Raw genomic sequence first — 16,215 nt, forward strand, 5'->3', positions numbered from 1 at the left:
ATAATTTCTTTAATGTAAATATTAGCATTTTAGCTCAATAGCTTCCAGGCCATGTGACCTAAAGACACCAAATCAGTGCAGAAACATAGTACTAGCCTACCTAGTCAGGACACACCTCTTTTTATTCCATTTAAATACTTCCCAAATTTTTTATAATTTTTTTAATGTAAATATTAGCATTTTAGCTCAATAGCTTCCAGGCCATGTGACCTAAAGACACCAAATCAGTGCAGAAACATAGTACTAGACTGCCTAGTCAGGACACACCTGTTTTTATTCCAATTCAATACTTTCCAAATTTCTAATAATTTTCTTAATGTAAATATTAGCATTTTAGCTCAATAGCTTCCAGGCCATGTGACCTAAAGACACCAAATCAGTGCAGAAACATAGCACTAGCCTACCTAGTCAGGACACACCTCTTTTTATCCCAATTCAATACTTCCCAAATTTTTTATAATTTTCTTAATGTAAATATTAGCATTTTAGCTCAATAGCTTCCAGGCCATGTGACCTAAAGACACCAAATCAGTGCAGAAACATAGTACTAGCCTGCCTAGTCAGGACACACCTCTTTTTATTCCATTTAAATACTTCCCACATTTTTAATAATTTTTTTAATGTAAATATTAGCATTTTAGCTCAATAGCTTCCAGGCCATGTGACCTAAAGACACCAAATCAGTGCAGAAACATAGTACTAGACTACCTAGTCAGGACACACCTCTTTTTATTCAATTTAAATACTTCCCAAATTTTTTATAATTTTTTTAATGTAAATATTAGGATTTTAGCTCAATAGCTTCCAGGCCATGTGACCTAAAGACACCAAATCAGTGCAGAAACATAGTACTAGACTGCCTAGTCAGGACACACCTGTTTTTATTCCAATTCAATACTTTCCAAATTTCTAATAATTTTCTTAATGTAAATATTAGCATTTTAGCTCAATAGCTTCCAGGCCATGTGACCTAAAGACACCAAATCAGTGCAGAAACATAGCACTAGCCTACCTAGTCAGGACACACCTCTTTTTATCCCAATTCAATACTTCCCAAATTTTTTATAATTTTCTTAATGTAAATATTAGCATTTTAGCTCAATAGCTTCCAGGCCATGTGACCTAAAGACACCAAATCAGTGCAGAAACATAGTACTAGCCTGCCTAGTCAGGACACACCTCTTTTTATTCCATTTAAATACTTCCCACATTTTTAATAATTTCTTTAATGTAAATATTAGCATTTTAGCTCAATAGCTTCCAGGCCATGTGACCTAAAGACACCAAATCAGTGCAGAAACATAGTACTAGCCTACCTAGTCAGGACACACCTCTTTTTATTCCATTTAAATACTTCCCAAATTTTTTATAATTTTTTTAATGTAAATATTAGCATTTTAGCTCAATAGCTTCCAGGCCATGTGACCTCAAGACACCAAATCAGTGCAGAAACATAGTACTAGACTGCCTAGTCAGGACACACCTGTTTTTATTCCATTTTAGTACCTCGTATATATGTTTTTCTCAATTTCTATGTAAATATTGGCTTTTCAAAAGTAATTTTTTGACGGTCCCTAAATAAGACCACGAAAGTCAAGAGCGATGGGTCGGACTTTGAACAAGCCGTGATCGTACACCTATCTCGGGGTGGAGAGGGATAGTGGTGTCGTTGGATCTGGAGCGAATGTCCGTTGAATATCCAACCTGAAACTGATTTCACCACGGTTGAGAGCTGGCTCATCTATTACGTCACTTCCAGGTACCTGGCCACTCACAGGACAGTGGGAAAGCTCTCGTTGGCTGGCCAATCACAACACAGTCCACATTCTAGGGGTGTGGTTTTGGTCTGAAACAGCGCGGCTGACGAGAGCCTCAGTGAGGAGATATTTTGATCGGCTCGTTTGCAGCGATTAGGAGGTTTTAATCATGAAAACAATTTAATATATGTAAGTAGACCTCCATAACTAACATATATGTGTGATACAAGCATTCTATGTCACCTTTAAAGACCAGTAAATTGGGATTTGTTAATTGGGCAGCCCATGGCCAAAAGGAAAGGGATTGGATTGGACAAATCCTGGGGCAGGTCAAAGGCTGCAGTGCCTCAGAGCAAGGCACCCAATTCCCCATTGCATCTGTACACTACTGTTGTGTAATAAGGATGGATTAATGTGAACAAAAAAAAAATTGTAAGCAACTGTCCAAACTTGGCAGTATACAAATAGGGTGGATTCCATGAAAGAGGATCTGCCCTGCATCTAATGCAAAGGGATCATTGTATGGTCCCGGAAACCCATTATTTCTTAATTTTATTTATTTTTTATTTAATTAAAGAAAACATAATTATACATTTCATGTTTAATTTCAGTTCATAGATCAATCTCCATTAATTGTACACACAGCACTTTTCAGAAAACAAAGTCAGTTGTGTATCTGCTCCTGGACTCTTTCTTTCTTCTGTCTCTACCTCATCTCCCTCTTGTCCTTTCTTTCCCCCACCTCTCCTCTGTCCCTCATTTTCTTTCACCCCAACCGGTCGAGGCAGATGACCGCACATCTCTGAGGCTGGTTCTGTCAGAGATTTCTTCCTGTTAAGAGGGAGTTTTTCCTCTCCACTGATACCTAGTGTTTGCTCATTGTGTGAACTGTTGGGGTTCTCTGCTCTCCTTGATGTTGTCTATGTACAGTGCCTTGAGATAATGTATGTTATGATTTGGCGCTATACAAATAAAACTGAATTGAATTGAATGACCCCAACCTCTGACCACCGCAATTGTAAAATTAAACTTCTGAGGCTCACGTTCACTGCAACCAGTCACAATGGAGAGACTCGGCTGTCCCATTTCCAAGGTGCCTTCAAACTCTTTCAATAAGCCAACAAATCCGTACAACTACTCCTGAGATAATAGAGATCCAATTGGTGTGTAAAACTAATTAAATTATTACTGCTTACAACAAGATTTTGCTTGCACAACAAGATGTGGAGTATTTTTAAACTAATACCTGCTTGATATTCCCTGAAATGCGCACCCACATACAAACTGGAAAAACATCAAAATTAAATACAAGATATCTGTTTTAGCAAGATAAAATTTTTAAATAAATGCTGTAATCAACCACTTCAGTGGCAAGAGACACATTTTCAGGGATAATAAGGTCAAATGATTACTTTGCTCAGATCCAGGTTCTTGTGCTTCAGCTGAGAAGATCAGAGTAAACTTTATGTACACACATACATAATATTGTGCTTATAATTATGTTTTCATGTTTTGAGTTTCATTTCATTCCCCTGCTATAATATATATATATTTTTATTGTGAAAAATGTTGTAATAATGTTCAGATAACCCACTATACAAATTAAATGTATTTGTCTTCTCCCTGTCTAGGGGTCACCACAGCAGATTATCCACATATTTGACTTTGAGATTTTTTTGGCAGGATGTCTATCCTGACAATCCTCCCATTTATTCGGGTTTGGCAATGGCCCTAAGAGTACACTGGATGTGGCACCTTGTGGCTGGGGTCAAAACACTACACATTAGTTTAGAAACCCTTCAAAAAGCAAAAGATTATGGTGGTCTGGAACTTGCAAACTTCCACAACAACTTTCTTGCATATAAGATTCAGTCGAAAAATGGATTAAACCCAATCTACTGGACAGCCAGTGGCTTGACATTGAAGAAAGACTTTAAAATCCCTGATCTGCCATTTATAGGCAAAACCATCAAATTGCATCATTGCTTTAAAAGCATAAATATAAATACCTCCCTGTCAGCCTGGTGGAAATTCATTAAACTCACTGGGTCCTCGCATAGCCCAGGTACATTTACCCCAATCTGGAATAATCCGGACATCCTACAGAATAAACAAAAACTAAAACTCAAATCATGGCAAGAAAAAGGTATAAGGCACCTGGAACAAATCATTCAAGATAACAAATTCATCCCATTTCAGAACTTAGTTGAACAATATGGCATTAACAGCAACACATATTTTTAATATCTACAAATCAAATCTGTAATTCAGGTGAGGTTTAAAACCAGTAAATTGGACCTAGAACTACCTGCAATGATCAAACAATTTCTAAAGCTTATGTCTCCCAAAATGGTGTCTAAAACCATGCACTATTGACTAAAAATGATTCTAATGGGAGACAGACCTATCCATCAACATAGATGAACATTTCTGGTTACAAATATCATCTAATACAGGGGTCACCAACGCGGTGCCCGCGGGCACCAGGTCGCTCGTAAGGACCAGATGAGTCGCCCGCTGGCCTGTTCTAAAAATAGCAGCACTTACCAGTGAGCTTTTATATATATAGATTTATTTATTTAGCTATTCTTGTTTAAATCACACTTACATGTAACTTACAAATGACAATACATATATATATAAACACTTAAAATGTAAAGTGTTTTTTGTGTTTAATATAAATGAACTCTGACCTAGTATAGTTCAAAGGTCAGTATTGTGCGCATGACCAAAACGTAGCGTTTGTTGCGCTCTTACAAACAAGCCAACGTTAGCGGACGCAGCGAATATGAGGAGAAGAGTTACCCCAAAAAATGTCAGAAAAAAGAAAGAAAACATATCATTTTCACGACGAATGGGAGGTAGAGTTTTTTTTTACCACTGTGAGAGGATCCTGCATGTGTTTCATTTGCGGCGCAACTGTGGCAATAGCAAAGCGGCACAATGTGGAGAGACATTTCACTACGTGTCACACAAGCTACCATGCTAACTACCCACCGGGCAGCGCACTGCGCACAGAAAAGGCCCGTGAGTTAAAGGCAGCTTTGTGCAAACAGCAGTCTTTTTTCACTAGACCGGATAAAAACTCCCAAAAAGCAACCGAAGCCTCGTTTACAGCTACGCAATTCTTGATGAAGAAAAAGAAGGCATTTACAGACGGGGAGGTTGTCAAAGAAGCAATGATGATAATTGCTAAAACTGTGCTTGAAGACGAGAAGTATGGAACCGATGTACTCTCCAGTCTCTCCGATGTTCAACTCGGGGCAACTACAATGGTAAGAAGAGTGTCGGCGATGTCTGGGAACTTGACCGACCAGCTGGACCGTGATCTGGCGAGGTGCCGGTGGTTCAGCATCCAGTGTGACGAGTCGGTGGACAGCAGCAGTACGGCGCAGCTGATGGTCTTTATCCGGATGGTGTTTGATGATTTCTCCACAAAAGAAGAACTTCTGACACTACTGCCCCTGAAGACAACTACGAGGGGAGTTGACATTTATAACGCAGTGAAGGAGTTTTTGGTGGAAAAAAAGGTGCCACTGGAAAAGCTGGTATCAGTGACTACGGATGGGGCTCCTGCTATGATCGGCCGACACACAGGATTCGTTGCTCACTGTAAAGCTGACCTAGAGTTCCTAAACTTTCTGCAGTACCACTGCATCATACACCAGCAGGCCTTATGTGCAAAAGTGATCTGCTTTGAGCACGTAATGACTCCCGTCGTAAAGATCATAAACAGCATCCGCTCCAGAGCTAAACAGCACAGAACATTCAAGGTACTTTTGGAGGAGCTGTCAGCTGAATATGGTGACCTGCTACTACACACAGAAATCCGATGGCTCAGCAGGGGACGAATTTTGCAACGTTTTTTTGTCACTTTTGGATGAAATCAAAGAGTTCATGCAGTCCAGAGGTGAGGACACCGTGCTGCTGGAGGACACTGAGTGGATACTTGACCTTGCATTTTTAACGGACATTACTGGAAAACTGAACAGTTTGAACTGTGAGCTGCAAGGCAAAGGTAAAACTGTCGCTGATATGACAAGTGCTTTAAATGCATTTAAAGCTAAGATGAACCTTTTCTCTGTGCATTTACAGAGAAAAAAAGTGCCGCACTTTCCCTCTGTGCAGATGGTGCTGAAAGACAATGCTTCTGCATCTGAGGCTTTTGATAAAGTTGCAGAAAAGTACTCTCAGGTCATAAACAGAGTTGGGCAAGAGTTTGAGAACAGGTTTTGTGACCTGGATCAGCTTGAGCCATGTGTGTCGTTCATTTCTAATCCTTTCATGAACGTGGACATATCATGCATTGCTGAGCAGTTAAGTGCAACATTCAGCCTGGATGCTGAACAGGTGGAGATTGAAATTATAACACTGCAAAATGACCTCCACCTCAAAGCCCACCAGGCTGCACCAAACTTTTGGTGCCTTGTTGACACAGTACAGTGAAAAGTACAGTGGTGTATGCGCAGCAGCTATGAAGGTTGCAAGCCTGTTTGGTTCAACTTATCTTTGTGAATCAGCTTTTTCTGACATGAACTTCATCAAGAACAAACACAGAACACGCCTCACTGATGCACATCTGCAAGACTCACTCAGAGTTGCAGTGTCAAGTTACACACCAGAGTACAACACACTAGTTGACAGCATGCAATGCCAGGCTTCCCACTAACTGACAAAGAAACAGATAACAGATTTGGTGTCCAGTTCAAAGTGTGACATGATTTATTTAAAAATTTGAGAGTTGACTTTTGTATTTTACATGAGTTATTATTTGTACAAACATGGTGCAAAGTAATTCATGATTTGTTAAAAAATGTTAGTGGCTAGCTAGTTAAAATGGGATATTGTGATTTCACAAGACTGTCTTAGAAGTGATCATTTGAAAATGTTCAATTTGAAAAATGTGCACTTAGAGAAAATATAAAAATAAAGTGTTGCATATTGATATTTATCTGTTTCTATATATATTTATTGTGAGAAATCATTGAGATGATCAGTGTTTCCACAAAGATAAATATTAATTATTAATAATAACAGAGTTAAAGGTAAATTGAGCAAATTGGCTATTTCTGGCAATTTATTTAAGTGCGTATCAAACTGGTAGCCCTTCGCATTAATCAGTACCCAAGAAGTAGCTCTTGGTTTCAAAAAGGTTGGTGACCCCTGATCTAATACATTAAAAATAATAAGCAATCCAGACCTACAACTAATACAATACAAAATCTTACACAGAACACACTACACAGGACAAAGGCTGTTCAGAATGAGGTTCTCACTATAGGGCTGGGCGATATACCGGTAGTAAGAGTTATACCAGTATACTTTGAAAGAGATATGTAGTTTAGACAATATCGCCATATCAGTATATTATATATTATTTTTATGTTGCCTTGCGAATGCCATTTAATAAAGCCGACCGCTTCTCTCTGAGCATACAAGCCTAGTTCAGCTGCAAAATCACGCCCCTTGTTCTCCCACCCATGCTACACATCACAACAGACATTTGAACAAAAATGTGGCGGACACAGTGCAGGTAGAGAGTGAGCAGTTGGTGGCTAAGAAAAATAATTTCTTAACCATCTTCGTTACTCGTTAATACAAAATAAAGGTTGAGCTGGTGACATAATGTCTGTTTGTTGTCGCTAGTTTTTAGCGGTACCAGCTGTTAGCCGCTCAGCTGTTAGCCGCAGATTTCGGCTCCAAGTGGGTACACCAGCAGCTTGTTGCTTACCGTGTCCGACACAGAGGCTCTGGTCTCCTGTATCCAGGTTTCTGTTGTACACACCGGAGGGCGGGTTTCATCTACAGTATCAGCTGTGTCAGTTCTCAGCTGTCAGCTGAGTGGCCAACCGGTGACCTAGCGAGCTAACCCGTTTGTTCGAAATATTGTTATAATATCGCATATCACCATTTGAACAAAAAATATTGCAATATCAGTTTTGGTCCATAACGCCCAGCCCTAGTTCTCACAATCAAATATCTTCTCAAACTGCAACGAAAACACAGCAGATAGTTAGATGCATGCTATATGGCTATGAACACCTATGTATTCTGGTGTAGGATATGTGAGGATCTCTCAGCATGTCTCAATTGCAACATACCGCCTACCCCCGCGCTATGCATATTGGGTTTATTTAAATCGAATACATATAGACATGAAAAAATAACACATACTTATCACTAGCCTAAGCATCGCCAAGAAAACTATCCTCCTGAATTGGATAAACAAGGAAAACTTAAGTTTAAACCAATACAGAAATCTAATTTTAGATCACATCTCTATGAAGAGAATATCTGCTTCCATAAAAAAAACAATTAGCTGACTTTGATTTAACCTGGGTACCTCTAATTGATTATATTTCTTAGGGCAGGTGGGTGACTGTGTCTTTTCTGGTCGGTCTGCGGTGCTGCGGGTCGGGGATCCGTGGGGGGGCTGTCTTGTGGTCGGTGTGGGTTAGTGGCCCTGGGGGGCTCTCCCCCTAATTTTATTGCATGTTAGACATTAGGGCCTAGTGAGTGAGAAGCATGTCGACAGCTCCACTGTCTGCCAGCAGTGGAGTGTCCGTGCCACATCTTCCCCCTCCATTTTAACTGCGCACTAGATACCAACATACCCCATATCACACACACATGCACACACCACCAAACCATTCCCTGGTGGGCTGGGGTGGGGGGTGGTGGTCTCCTCGGCAGAGGAGCAGAGGCTTAACACTTTGTTGTGTCCAGTGAGGGTTCTGCAGACCTATGTGAGCAGGACGGCAGATTTCAGAAGAGCTGACCAGCTGTTTGTATGCTGGTCTACTACCCATAAGGGCAAGCCATTGTCCTGCCAGAGGCTGTCTCACTGGATTGTGGAGGCCATTTCTGTGGTGTACAGTTGCAAAGGTTTGCTGCTGCCCCAGGGTTTGTGGCCACTTCCTGGGCTCTATTTAGAGGGGTGTCTGTTCAGGACATTTGCGCTGCAGCAAGCTAGGCGACGTCTCACACTTCTCTGGTCCTTCTTTGGCACAAGTGGTGCTAGATGCTGCTAGCCCAGGTTGGACTGACTTTGTCACTCAATTATTTGTTGTAGTTAGGCTTCGGGAGACATATGCAATCCGGGAGTGGTCCATATCTCCCATAGTGAAACACAGAACGAAGTAAGAAAAAGAAAGAAGGGTTACTCAACCCCGGTTCTTTGATAACAGAGTGAGTTGTCATGTCCAGATTGGACATTGCGAGTGGAGCTGGTGGAAATGTGCCATAACTATCAAATAGTAAAAAGATTAGGGTCAGATCAGATCAGGTTAGAGCAGCCATAATGCTGGTATCTATCTGTAAAACCTGTCAAAAATACACCATTTATACGGGTCGTTTCAAATCTGAGAGCAAAGTCACAATGTTTTGAGCTGCACATGGATGATCACATACTGTTTCAGATCGATCAGACATTTACACCACTACCACAACCTTCGATCTTTGTAAGGGTGCTCTTCTCCTCCACCTCCTCTCCCTCTTTCTTCTTCATGCTCTTGTGGAACTCTGTGATCATAGTTGTCTGGAAGATAAGGATCTTCACATTGCGCACAAACCTTGGCTGTTTCTTCCTCACAAAATCCACCACTGCTTCGACAAGTGCATCTGCGACTGCCAATGGGTCAGTCCCTCCCTGACCTAAAGGGCAGACAGGGACAAGGATCAACATTAGTGTAAGGGTACAGAGTTAATATTAATTCATTCTTTTGGGGGGAAAAAATGGAATACTGCATAGTAAAATCTTTTCTATTTGACTGGGGATTTTGTTTATATTAATGGCATTTGTTTAAAACTCTAGTTGTTTCCTTTAATATTGTGTCCATTGATATAATATGTAAGCAACAATTAATAAGTTATAACTCAGAAAATTAAAATCACATTATTAAATGATATTGGCTAAATATAGATATCGTCGAAAATATATAAAAAAAGATTTATTTTTTTTGCCAGTATCGCCCACCCCTATGAGACAGGCAGGAAAAGGCTCTTGAATGGCAAAGTACAACAGTGAACCCATTTGTTAAAAGCATACTTGTGTCCCCACTGGCATTCATTTTTTTCAATGAGAAGCAATGCTACTTACATAACAGATAAAACCCCACAATATTTATTTAAGTCGCTCCCACCCACCAGAAATAAAGGAGTTGTAATATTGTTACCTGCAGTTTGGTGTGATTGGCTGAGTGATTTCTGAAGTGTTGAGTCGTGGTTAAACGCCTGTGCTTCATGTTGAATTATTCTCTGAGATGTTTGACCTTTGAATTCTCTGGTGAAACACTGACAAACATTTTAACACCATCTGATTTTAACACCATTTTACCATTACATTTCTTTGGATTACTGCACTGGTGTGAAAAGGCCTGGCCATACTTTTATATTTATTATTTTATGTGTTAAAGATTTTGAACACATGTGCAAAAATGTGTCCAAACATTATGAGTCTAACCTGGTCTAACCTTTTCAAAGTCTCAGGATGTTTGTATGAAAAAAACAATTTGATAAGTGATTTGCAGTGATTTTTAAAATGTAACTAAAATTGTAATCATGGACATAAAGCAAAAGCAAAAGCAACTGTAATTTAATTACACATTTTCTTCCAGTAATATAACGGATTACAATTACGTAAATTTTGTAATACATTACGTAACGTCATGACATGTAATTCGTTACTCCCCAACACTGGATGTACGCAAGTTTGAAATCAGCATAAACCTGCATTGCATTGTATGGCTCTGTGGATATTTGTTATTAGATCATACTGTCATGATCTGTCACTTACGTTAAGTATCTTGTTTTGTTTCTCCCTTCACGTTCCATGTCTTGTCTTCCTGTTTTATTTTGAAAGCACTCACCCTTGTCTCTGTTTCAGGTTCCTGTCTACCCCGCCCCCTTCCTTGTCTGTGTGCACCTGATTCCTGATTGTGTCTACCACACCTGCATCCTATCACTCCCTAATCAAGCACTGCTTATATTCCCCTCTGTGTCTTGTCTTGTTGCCAGTCCGTTGTAGTTCATAGCTCATGTTCCAGCACTCTTTTTCACAGCCATAGTCTTGCCTTCTTGTGTTTTTGAACCTTGCCTGCCTTTTTTGACCTTGCCTTTTTGCCTGACGCTTTTGTACCTCTGCCTGATCTCTTGTTGACCTCCCGTGTACCGAACCTCTGCCTGGAATTAAACTCTGTTACTGACTGATTCGTGTTCTGAGTCCTGCATTTCAGTCCCTTGTTCTGCTCAGCCATAGTTCACGACACATACAAATTAATTTCATTCATCCTCCACACGCTGGTGCCAATCCCAGCTGACAGAGGGTGAAAGGTAGGGTACATCAGAAAGGATGTTCTCTGCAGCTGAACTTACTAATAGACATTTACTCTCTTTTTTTCTTTTATCAAAAATGGTTTAGTATGTCAGTTAGTGTAGTGGTTAGCACTCTTGCCTTTACAGCAAGAAGACCTGGGTTTGAGCCCCAGTTGGAACAAGGGCCTTTCTGCATGGAGTTTGCATGTTCTCCCCGTGTGTGCATTTTCTCCGGGTTCTCCGGCTTCCTCCCACAGTTCAAAAACATGCAATATGGGGTAAATTTGTCACTCTAAATTGACCATAGTTATGAATGTGAGAGTGAATGGTTGTTTGTCTCTATGTGTGGCCCTGCGATGGACTGACAAACTGTCCAGGGTGTGACCTCGCCTATCGCCCTATGTCAGCTAAGATTGGCACAGCACCCCCCGCAACCCTAAGGTGGAGGATAAAGCGGTAGATAATGGATGGATGGTTTGGTTTGTCTTATTGGTTACCCTGCTGCACAATGACCAGACTAAGAACAGGTTTTAACAAATGCTCAATTTTTAGAGCGAGAGTGACTCTGGCCGAACAGCTAACTGCAGGCTGCTTCCAGGATTGCTTTGGAAACAGCTCCTTGGTTCAGATTCATGTGCTTGGAGATGATGCTGACAATGACACCAGTCTGCCGATCAAAATGATAGGTCAGGTTGAGATGTTATTTTATCACATAGAATTTTTTTTTAAATAACTGTTTTTTTTTTTTACTTGGATTCATTCTATAGGCAAACATACACAACAACTTCAAATCAAATCAGCATCTGTTTGTTGAGTCTCATCTACAAGTGGGTAAATATATTTTTCACACATTTCCAACGTCACTGATTACCTGAGGTAATCTCTTCATCTCCAATAACCTTTTCTGAGTTAACCATTTTGGGCAAAGATGTATATCAGTGGTGTCGTGTGGTCTACTGGAGTGAGTATACTAATGTCAAAATTAGCTGAAAAGTTGCTGAACATTCAGACAAGTGGTGGAGCCTGGATTATACACCCTAAACCTAACCCTAACCCTCATACACCCGACCTGCCCACTCTCTCTCTGTAACTTATCCAAAGCTTCTCACATGAGCTAACTCAGACATTATCTGTATATATGACGAACTTTCACATATACCGCCCTTCTGGACAATGCCAGTAACTTCCTCAGTGAGGATCTTGAAGCCACTTAGTGACCAAATGATTTCTACTGATGAAAAAAAATCAACAAAAGGAGAAAGCAAACCGACTTTAAATTAGCGTCAGAAACAGACACCATCTCTCACACTATCCTCCTCAACAGATTAATCTCCATTGGTATTTCACACACACCCCTTGACTGGTTTAAATCCTACCTCTCAGGCCGCACTCAGTTCATCCAACTCCAACCCTTCAGTTCCCACCCGTCCCCCGTCACCACTGGTGTGCCCCAGGGCTCTGTCCTGGGGCCCCTTCTCTTCATCATCTACCTCCTTCCTCTTGGCAATATCTTCCGTAAATATAACATTCATTTCCATTGCTATGCGGATGACACCCAGCTCTACCTCTCCAGCAAACCAAATTCCACTCTCCAACCTTCCTCCCTCACTGACTGCTTCACCGAGCTCAAATCTTGGTTCTCCTCCAACTTCCTTAAACTCAACAGTGATAAAACCGAATTCCTTCTAATTGGTACCAAATCAACCCTCTCAAAAACTGACAGTTTTTCCCTCACTGTCGACCACTCCTCTGTCTCCCCCTCCCCCCAGGTTAAGAGTCTGGGTGTCATCCTCGACAGCACATTATCATTCCAATCCCATATCAATAACATCACCCGGTCTGCATACTACCTATGCAATATTAATCGCCTCCGCCCCTCCCTTTCTCCCCACTTCACTGCCATTCTTGTACACAGCCTTGTCACCTCCTGTATCGACTACTGCAACTCCCTTCTCTTTGGTCTACCTCACAAATACCTCCATAAACTCCAACTGGTACAGAACTCTTCAGCTCGAATCATCACCAGAACCCCCTCCATCCACCACATCACCCCTGTTCTGCAGCAACACCACTGGCTCCCAGTCAAACTCTGCATCAATTTCAAAATAGAAATAAAGAAGTAAAGATGAAAAGTTGTGATTTTTGGAACGTTACTGCCAAACTGCCTGAAGCTTCTGTATTTAGCCCTCAGATTAAAGTAGGGTCAACTATTTTGCATTTGTAATTCTCAATACATAACTTTAAGACAAAGATAGGTTAGATTACTCTTCAGCTACTCTAAGCAAATAAAGCAAATGGGGGATTTCAAGGAAATAAAAACCCTTGAAGTATATCCTGATCAACAGTAAACGTTTGTCGTAATTAAACAATGTTTAAGTTGAAGCTGTGACGCTACTTCTGCCCACTTGCTGTGGTTCAGTCATAGTAGGCCCAAGGTCATTGAACACCTGGTTGACAGCTTTGGCCAGGACTCTGACAGTGTTACTGTTGCTATCTACCTGGTCTGCTTGCTTCAGACTTTCTTTAATTCGCGTCTTTACACACAGGGGAAGCTCTCTTCTGTTTCTATTGACTGTGCCAACCAGGCACATATTTTTAATGTTATAATGACAAGTTATTTATTTAGCAAATATGATAATCTAAAATAAAAAATAATAATTTTAAGAGATCTGTGCCTCAAGTGTGTGTGTGTGTGTGGGGGCATAATCATTCTTGGAGGTGGGCCTGGCCCCTCCATGGGTGACGGGTGTGTATGTGATGTATGTTGTGTGTTCTGTGTAGAAAGGTTATTATGGTGTGTTTATATGTATTTGCTAGCAGTTTCAGCTAGCGAGCTAGCTGTCTTTGTCTTCTCTGAGCCATGTAGCCTAGGTCTACATAGGAGTGTGCTATATAGCAATTGTTTCAAGATGTAATCTTGATCTATGGCGTCATTTGTTGATGTATATTTGAGATATTATACAGTAAGATTGGTATATATTTCACAATATGTTATTAGTGTTTCTTGTATTTTATCTTATATATATATATCAATGCTTTACATATTGGTTTGTTTATTATATTCAGTATATAGACCATTTCTATATTGTATAGTTTATGTAATGGCTAAAGTTATGGTTTATAATCTCGTAGTATTATTGAGATATTTATATAATTATGGGGCATTTTATAATTGTACGTTTTGTTCATTGTCCAGTGTCCTAATGTGTGCTAGGCCTATCTGTTGGCATTATTATTGAATTACTTTTCAGAAATAAACATCCAGTGCTTGAGAAAGAACTAATTTCTGTATCTCCATTTCTTTCCAACATTTATATCAAAAACAAGTTTCATGCTACTCTCCTCTCCTCTTTGTCTATTAGCAAACAGTTTGAACTTCTGGCATTGAAACTTCAATTTAAACAAGGACAGTCCCTTACAGTCATAGTCTGTTATATACCCCCCTCAGCCTGCAGTGAGGCTCTAAGTTCCCTAAAAAAGTGTGTCTCAGGGTTAAACTCTGGTGAGCTTGTCTTGGTAGGGGATCTAAACCTTGATTGGTTGTCTTCAGCCGCGGACGGCCTGAAATTTGACTCAATTAATCTAAGTCATTTAATAGGTAGTCCAACTCGGCCTAATGTTAAATGTCCTTCTAGGTCGTCGCTCCTTGATCTAGTAATAACAAATGCCCCCGACAAATATACTGATGTTGGTGTTTTTGGGAACGATCTGAGTGACCATTGTGAAATGCCAAACTCTCCAAAAGTAAACCACAAATTTTACTCAAAAGAGTTTTTAAATATTTTCATGAGCAGGCTTTTTTGCATGATCTGTCTATTGTTCAGTGGAAACGAAGCTCCCCCTTCGATGATCTTGAGTTGGCATGGAGTTTTTTTCATTCCGAATTCTTGAAGATGATAAATAAACATGCTCCATTACAAAAATGTAGGGTTAAGGGGCGAAATAATTCCTGGTTTTCTACTAATATTGGAAAACTCTTCAAAGAAAGAGATCATGCCTGGGTCAGAGCATGAAAAACAAAAAAAGAGGCTGACTGGCAAATGTTTCGTCAGCTCCACAATAAATGTACCTCCCTCATAAAGAAGGCAAAATCTGAATTTTATATATCAGAAACTACCAAAAACTTGAATGATCCCAAGAAATTTTGGAATGTTATGAGAGGTGTTTCTGGTACTACGTCTTTCAGTGAACTGCCACCTTTTTTAGTCAGAGATTCTGTACACCTGACTGACAAATGTGCCATGCCAAATTATTTTGAACATTTGAACACAGCAGGGCACTTGTTTGATTCTTTAAATAGTGATTTTAAAAACACTGTTTTAAATAACAACTCTACTGTTGTAAGCCATCCCCCTGTTGATACATTTTTTCTAAAGCTGGCTGCTGATTCAGTCCTAGGACCAATTTTGTTTTCAATTTATATTAACGATCTGTGTGCAAACTTGTCCAATGCCATTTTTTATGCTGATGATACAGTCATTTATTGCGCTTCACGTTCAATTGCACAAGCATTCATATTTTTGCAATCCACTAGTGCAGACTAATCTGGAGAAATTGAAACTGGTTTTAAATACCTGGGATTTATTATTGATGGGGAGCTATCTTTCATAGTGCATGTTAGAAATTTGGTTTCTAAATTAAGGGTGAAGCTCGGTTTCTTTTATAGAAACAAGTCTTGTTTCTCCCTCAGAGCTCGGCAGGTCCTGATATCAGCGACATTCTTACCAATACTTGACTATGGTGATGTTGTGTACGTGTGTGCCTCTAATAGTTGCCTACAATCTTTGACTCCAGTCTATCATTGTGCTCTGAGGTTCATCACTGGCTGTAGCCGCCTCACCCACCACTGTGAACTGTATGCCAAAGCGTCCATGTCTTCTCTGTCTGAAAGACGCTACACACACTGGATGACTCTGTGTGGTCTATAAGGTTCTTCTCGGCTTGGTTCCTACCTATTTAAGCACTTTTCTTCAGCGGACCAGAAGCCATTATGCCTTAGTTTCCAATGACATTTTGCACTTGTCTGCTTCACGTGTTCGAACCGAAATGGGAAAAAAAGCTTTCAGTTTTTCTGCCCCCTCTGCTTGAAATACCCTCCAAACTGAACTTAAATTGAAAGCTTTTCACTGGGAGCCTACCGCTCCAT

Source organism: Solea senegalensis, linkage group LG5 (genome assembly GCF_019176455.1).
Source record: "Solea senegalensis isolate Sse05_10M linkage group LG5, IFAPA_SoseM_1, whole genome shotgun sequence".
Lineage (NCBI taxonomy): Eukaryota > Metazoa > Chordata > Actinopteri > Pleuronectiformes > Soleidae > Solea > Solea senegalensis.